The sequence below is a fragment of the Prionailurus bengalensis genome, chromosome B2 (assembly GCF_016509475.1).
Source record: "Prionailurus bengalensis isolate Pbe53 chromosome B2, Fcat_Pben_1.1_paternal_pri, whole genome shotgun sequence".
Taxonomy (NCBI): Eukaryota; Metazoa; Chordata; class Mammalia; order Carnivora; family Felidae; genus Prionailurus; species Prionailurus bengalensis.
The window spans coordinates 143,601,465-143,608,425 of record NC_057349.1 but is presented as its reverse complement, the minus strand read 5'-3'; the positions used below and the strand labels follow the sequence as shown (position 1 = coordinate 143,608,425).

Here is a 6,961-nt window from a genome sequence, read left to right as displayed (position 1 = left end):
TACCCTGTGACTCAGCAATTGCAGTACTGGGAGTTTATCCAAAGGATACAGAAATGCTTATTTGAAGGGGCACATGTACCCCAATGTTTATAGCAGTGATATTAACAATAGCCAAATTATGGAAAGGGCCCAAGCGTCCATCAACTGATGAATGGATAAAGAAGATGTGGTATCGGGGCGCCTGGATGGCTCATTTGTTTAAGCGCCAGACTTCAGTCCGGGTCATGATCTCGCAGTTTGTGGTTTTGAGCTGATAGCCCAGAACCTGGAGCGTGCTTCAGATTCTGTGTCTCCCTCCCTCTCTGCCCTTTCCCTGCTCACGCTCTGTCTCTATCTCTCAAAACTGAATAAATGTTGAAAAAAAAAGATGTGGTATATATACACAATGGAATATTACACCGCGATCACAAAGAATGAAATCTTGCCATTTGCAACGAAGTGGGTGGAACTAGAGTGTATTATGCTAAGCGAAATAAGTCAGTCAGAGAAAGATAAATATATGATTTCACTCATATGTGGAATTTAAGAAACAAACCAGAAACACATCAGAGAAGGGGAGGAAAAAGAAGATAAAAACAGAGAGGAAGGCAAACCATAAGAGACTCTTAAATACAGAGAACCAACCGACGGTTGATGGAAGGGTGTTGGGTGGGGAGATGGGCTAAATGGGTGATGGGCATTAAGGAGGGTACTTGGTTTTTTTAATTAACCAATTAGTTAATTAATTGATTTTTAAATTTATATCCAAGTTAGTTAGCATATAGTGCAATAATAATTTCAGGAGAAGAATTCAGTGATTCATCCCCTACATATAACACCTGGTGCTCACCAAACACTTGCCTGTTGCCTATTATCCCATCCCCTGACCCACAACTTCTCCAGTGACCCTCAGTTTGTTCTCTGTATTTAAGAGTCTCTTATGTTTTGTCCCCCTCCCTGATTTTATATTATTTATGCTTCCCTTCCCTTATGTTTTGTATCTTAAAGTCCACATGAGTGAACTTATATGATATTTGTCTTTCTCTGACTAATTTCACTTACCATAATACACTGTAGCTCCATCCACTTTGTTCCAAATGGCAAGATTTCATTCTTTTTGATTGCTGAGTAATACTGCATTGTATATATATATATATATATATATATACCACGTCTTCTTTATCCATTCATCCATCGATGGGCATTTGGGCTCTTTCCATACTTTGGCTATTGTTGATAGCATTGTTATAAACATTGGGGTGCATGTGCCCCTTCAAATCAGCATATCTGTATCCTTTGGATAAATTCCCACCAGCAGTGCAAAAGGGTTCCTCTTTCTTCGTATCTTCACCAACATCTGTCGTTGCCTGAGTTGTTAATTTTAGCCATTAATTTTGCTGATTGGGAAGCGGTACTCCATCACTGGGTGCAGTGAGAGGAGCCAATGACAGCGGATGACCAATAGAAGCAGTACTTAAAAACACACTAACTGGGGTGACATAATCAGACATGTTATGATGGCCAATTAGGCACTAGGGAACTTTTACTATAAAATTATGATATTAGAAGGAAATGCAATTTACTTTGTAGTCACAGATTAATGAGGCTAGAAAAGACTGGTTATTTGAGAAGTACTTGTGAATTATTTCCCAAAACTATGTTTCTTACACCTTGCTTGGATCCCCTTCTCTTCCTCATTTGTTTTCCCACTGCCTCCCACCTGGAAGTGGATTTCCTGCCTTCCTTGTTGAATCAGTGACTCAGTCGAACCAGGTGCCTGCCTTTGACTTTAGTTCATCCAAAAAGAGTCGACTCCCATTGGCTTCTTTCACTGCCCCTAGTGATGGAGTCCCGCTTCCTACCCCCCGCAGCCAGGTGCTCAGGTCTGGGTTTGGGGACATCACATCCCAAATAGCACCAGGACCTCAGAGCCTGCACGTGTCTGGGACGGGCATCAGACGTAGTTTGCATCTGCTCAAGAAAGACTTAGTGCAGTTGAGGTATAATCGATCTAAAATGAGTTAGTAACAGGAGCAAAGCTCAATATTTAAATCACTACATATCGTGATCAACATCATACGACTTTTAACTTTGAAGGCTTCAGACAACAAACATGCTCCACACGGTCTGTTTGTTGGGATCACTGTTTCAAAAGGAATTCAGGAAAGAACCCTGAATTCCTGGGATAGACTACAGGCCAACCCATGCTGGCCATGTCACTCTGGCCTGTGGTCCTTTTACCAGATGGGATCCTTGGTGTCCATCCACGAATGGTGGCAGTTTCAGCCAGGGCTCACCACCGCAAGGGTCTGGAGGAAGCCTAGGGGAGCTCTGCTATCCATGAAGCTGCTACCTCCTAGTTCGCCATACTTCTTAGGTTTCTTCGGTCCGATTCAGACCAAAGGCTACTTTCTCAATGTGTTTTTACTTGGCTGGAATCAAACAGAAGTAGAGAAATGGGCTGTTTCACCACTTAAATTTGGAATTACAATATCATTAATTCCTCATCAGCTTTTGAATTTCTGAGATAGGGTGCCTGACAGGCGCTCTCTTTCAAGTTGCCTTTGCGATGTTACCAGCTCTGCTGACATACCTTTAAGGGTCGGTGAAACACTGGAGAACAGTTCCTGCAATGAACAAAATGCTGTGTCTCAGAGATTACCATCACTTTGTGGTCAAAAATATTTTTTCCTGTATGACTTGTCTTATATCAAAGTGTCTGGATTATGTTCACTGTAACCATAAACTGTTAGGAAGGTTTTCTTGAATACACTAGCCATTTGTACCTCTTCATTCCGGATGACAAAAAACAAAACAAAACAAAACAAAAAACAACAACAACACAGCACCACCTAGAAAGAAAGACAAAAGGATCCACGAGTGTGATCACTTTCTCATGCCTGACCTTCCCGCGGACGTTCCAAAACAAAGATGAAATCAGACAGTGAGGCCTGCGGAGTAAATAATCCCTTTCAAGTTTATCCATATGGCATTCCTGGTCCTGGAAAGCTGATTCGTTTCTAGATCAAAGGGAGGTTGGCTGGGTGGACCCAGGGGTTAACAATGCTGAGTTCTGCAGGATGCTGATGATGCCTTAGCCTCAGCCTGACTGTTGGGCCGGGTAACTCGCAACTCTTCTAGCCTGATAAACTTAGTCACCAAACCCTATCTTCCTGCCACCGTTGGAGCGAGCCAGGGATATTCTGCAGAGGGCGGGAGTGCTCATCTGGGGCAACAGGAAAGTTCAGGCCAAGGGAAAAAGCAAAACTGAACTGCGTGTGTCCGGATTTCTTTCCTTGGCAGTGGGCGTCCAGGGATCTGGCCTTGGCCTGGGCTCCGGGAACTGGCCTAGCATGGAGGAGGGGTGCGGCTACCCATCTGGAGCCAAAAATCAACATTCAGGGTCAAGCAGGCAGACTTGGAAAAACAGGAGGGGACTGAGCAGAGAGGTTGCAGCAATGACACTGTAAGCCAGGACTTCAGCATGAGCGAAGACAAAGGCACACAGAGAAGAGAAGCCAGAGCCCCAGGAGATTCTGAGAGGGACAGGGCCCCTTGTCTCTGGGTGGAGAGGGAACATGAGGACAGACTCAGCACAGCACCACCAGGGTTCCCAAGCCAGGAATGGAATTTAGAGAGTTGACAAGACGGAAGGGAGGCCAGAAGCTGGTGTCAGAGTCACAGTCTAGTGTTAGCAAAACAGACAAGTTCAAGTAAGGACCAATAGCGGCTGAGATGGGCTGGTCCACGAAACAGGTTTTGGTTTCCACTCGAGTTAATAAATCAACCGATGCCCGATTCATGGGAAGATCAGGTATGTTACCAATAGGGCCAGGACTGGGAGGGATGGACTTCAGACACAGGAGTTCTGATAAATGCTATTCTGCAGGATTCCCAAACAAAACAAAGCAAAAACAAGGCAAAGCTGCACTTCACGTTTATAATACCATACACTGCATTGGGGAGTATATTCTCTGTAGGGGAAAACTTTAATTTTGAATGAGCATTGGTGAGAACTTAAGTCCTTAGCTTACAATTTCCATGCCTGATGCTAGATAGCTTCCCACGGGGTGACTCCTCATGTCAAACTGGGTTTCTCCTCCGTTGCCCACCTGCGTCCGAGGTCTGGTGCTGGAGGACCCGTTCACATGGTGATATTCCGTATCCCTGGACCTCTGTCTGAGCTGGGTAAGTCAGCAGGTGCGTGGCAGGAGAATTCTTGGAAGCCCTTCCTGGATCAGGACCGATGGCCATGACTTAACTATATACATGGGAGACACTGTGAGATTAAATATATACATAGATCTCCAACTCAGCTTCTCTTTTAAGAAGACAGATCTCCAAAACTCCCCTGGACTCGCCAGTGCTACTTGACATCAGGGAAGTGTGACAAAAGGGAAGTTCAAGTGCAGAGAGGTCGTGTCTTGACCGCAGCAGCCAAAATATCCCATGTGCGCAGTTTACCAGAAGCAGGTGACCCCGTGAACACGCTGCTGGGTGCTGGAGGTGTTAGGAGAAGCCCAGCAAATGGAAAGCCCAAAGCTGAGGCACCAGTGGCTGGAAAATCAAACCTTTTCCCAAATATACTCATTTCTCAGAGGTCCTGGTCTTGAGCTTCTCGATTTCATTTTCTCCCAGAGAAGAGTCGATTTTTAATTCTTTCTCTTTGGGGCATATTTTCGTATTTTCTTCCTTGTTTTCGCAGTGGGCACTTTAGCTGGCTTCCAGGTGGTGACATAAAGTACTTCGGGTTTTTCATGAATGCTTATTATTGTTATTTGAAAAGCGGAAAATTTTCAAACGTCATAATTGTTGAGGTTGGGGCAGGACAGAAGCGCAGGGAGCCAGCAGCCGACCTGCAGGCCACCCTTTGGGTGCCTGTGTCTCCAGACCAGGTCCTCCTCTCGCCAAGTCCCCACAGTTGGTGAAGCGAAGGTCCGGCAGGGCACCGAAAAGGACGTTTACTTCCAGGGTTGAAACGCAAGTCAGTACATTTCAAATCACTAGATTTTTAAAAACTGCGTACAGAATTTAGACCTCCGGTATTTCTAAAACATCGGACATGCCACAAAACAGAGTGTGGGCAAGGGTGGTTTTATAACCCCGCCTGATCTCATGACTCAGGACGAGGGGTTGGGCAGCTCGCTCATCTCCGCATGGTCCCCTGAGGGGCCTGGACTCAGGGCCGGCCCGGCAACAACCTGGTCCCAGCCTGGCCACTCACAGACCCGGCCGCTAGTTCACCCCCCCCCCCCCCCCCCCCAGTGGTGCAGTCTACAACCTGAGCTACAAGGAGCAGGGAAGGGAGAAGATCCAAATCCCCTCCTGGCTCTGTGGCTCCAGGTTAGAATTCAGGCCTCATTTAAAAATTACATTCCAGGGGCGCCTGGGTGGCGCAGTGGGTTAAGCGTCCGACTTCAGCCAGGTCACGATCTCGCGGTCCGTGGGTTCGAGCCCCGCGTCGGGCTCTGGGCTGATGGCTCAGAGCCTGGAGCCTGTTTCCGATTCTGTGTCTCCCTCTCTCTCTGCCCCTCCCCCGTCCATGCTCTGTCGCTCTCTGTTCCAAAAATAAATAAAAAAACGTTGAAAAAAAAATAAAAATTACATTCCAGAATTTCAGTTTCAGCTTCTCCCCCTCCCCTCCCCTCTCCCCTCCCCCCTCCTCTCCCCTCCCCTCCTCCCCTCCCCCTCCCCTCCTCCCCTCCCCCTCCTCCCTTCCTCCCCTCCTCCCCTCCCCCTCCTCCTCCCCTCCCCCCTCCTCCTCCCCTCCCCCCTCCCTTCCCCCTCCTCCTCCCCTCCCCCTCCTCATCGCCTCCCCCTCCTCTCCTTCCTTCTCCCCCCTCCTCCCCTTCCTTCTCCCCCCCTTCCTGCTCACCTCCCCCTCCTCCTCCTTCTTCAACTTTCAGCCCCAGCACAGAAGAAAACCTACAGCAGCTCCATCTGGCAGGATGAAACGAACGTTTTACGTTTTGCAGAAATGTCTGAAGGAGGGGGTCTTTCGAGGTAAAGTAGCTGGTTCCTCATTCTCCCTTCAGGGCAGGACCACAGCCCAGACCCCGAAAGGCAGGAACTGGTTCCCGTTTAAGAACTTCCAAAGCAAGAAGATTCCAGAAGCGTTATTGATCGCGTCATTGCACAGCCCTCTATTCCGTATCTTTAGGTGCCTCGGGTGGGGCACTTGAGCCCAGAACGTAGGTTACGTAGGATGCAGCCCATCTGGGTCCGGGAGGCCCTGGGCTGGGGGTGGAGGGAGAGCTGCAGGCAGCGCGGGGGTCTGGGGGGGGGGGGGGGGGGGGGTGCTGAGGTGGAGGAGGGGGGGAAGGGTGAGGGGGTGAACGTGCCGCACACGCTGCCGGCTGTGGGTCACGTCGGCCTCCCGACATGTATCGTTCAACTTGAACAGTGTTGTGCTACATTAGCTTTTAAAATTATGAGACAGTTGCGAACTTTTGAAAATTTGGAAAATTCACGTGCGCTCAGGCTCGCTCACTGCCCACACACATTTAGAACCTGATTGCCAATGTTTCTTTAAAGACTTAGGCGATGTTTCAACTATACTTCAATTAAAAAAACAAACAAACTTGGGAGAGCTAGGAACAGTTGAGGCCCTGTTCGCGCCTGGCTGTAGGCACGTACTCCACGGTCCCCATCGCTGCCTGCGGACGTCCCAGGGGGACCACCCGTGTCACCAGCCAGCCTCTGTGGTCATCCGACTTGGTGCTAATGGAAGTATAATGCCAGCCGAAGGTGCAAGCGAGCAACATAGGCAATGCGCTTTTTCCAGCAGCCACATTTTTTTAAAAAGGAGAAAGGAACAGGTAAAATTAATTTTAATAATATGTTTTGTTTAGCCCAACATGTCAAAAATGTGATGCAATGAAAATAAAAATTATTTTTTTAAGTTTCTTTATTTTGAGAAAGAGTGCACATGTATGAGGCGGGTGGGGGGTGCAGAGAGAGAGGAAGACAGAGAGAATCCCAA

The 6,961-nt window shown here is 47.9% G+C and overlaps 1 long non-coding RNA gene across 1 annotated transcript; it reads right to left on the bottom strand.

Moving 5' to 3' along the window:
• Nucleotides 1–1,602: 1,602 nt before the first annotated feature.
• On the bottom strand, nt 1,603–5,206 carry LOC122489043. The gene is made up of 3 exons (XR_006298809.1): nt 4,014–5,206; nt 2,573–2,606; nt 1,603–2,411 (listed from the first exon to the last, which is right to left on the bottom strand). It is a non-coding gene; the product is annotated as an uncharacterized LOC122489043 (long non-coding RNA).
• Between the last annotated feature and the right edge of the window lie 1,755 nt (nt 5,207–6,961).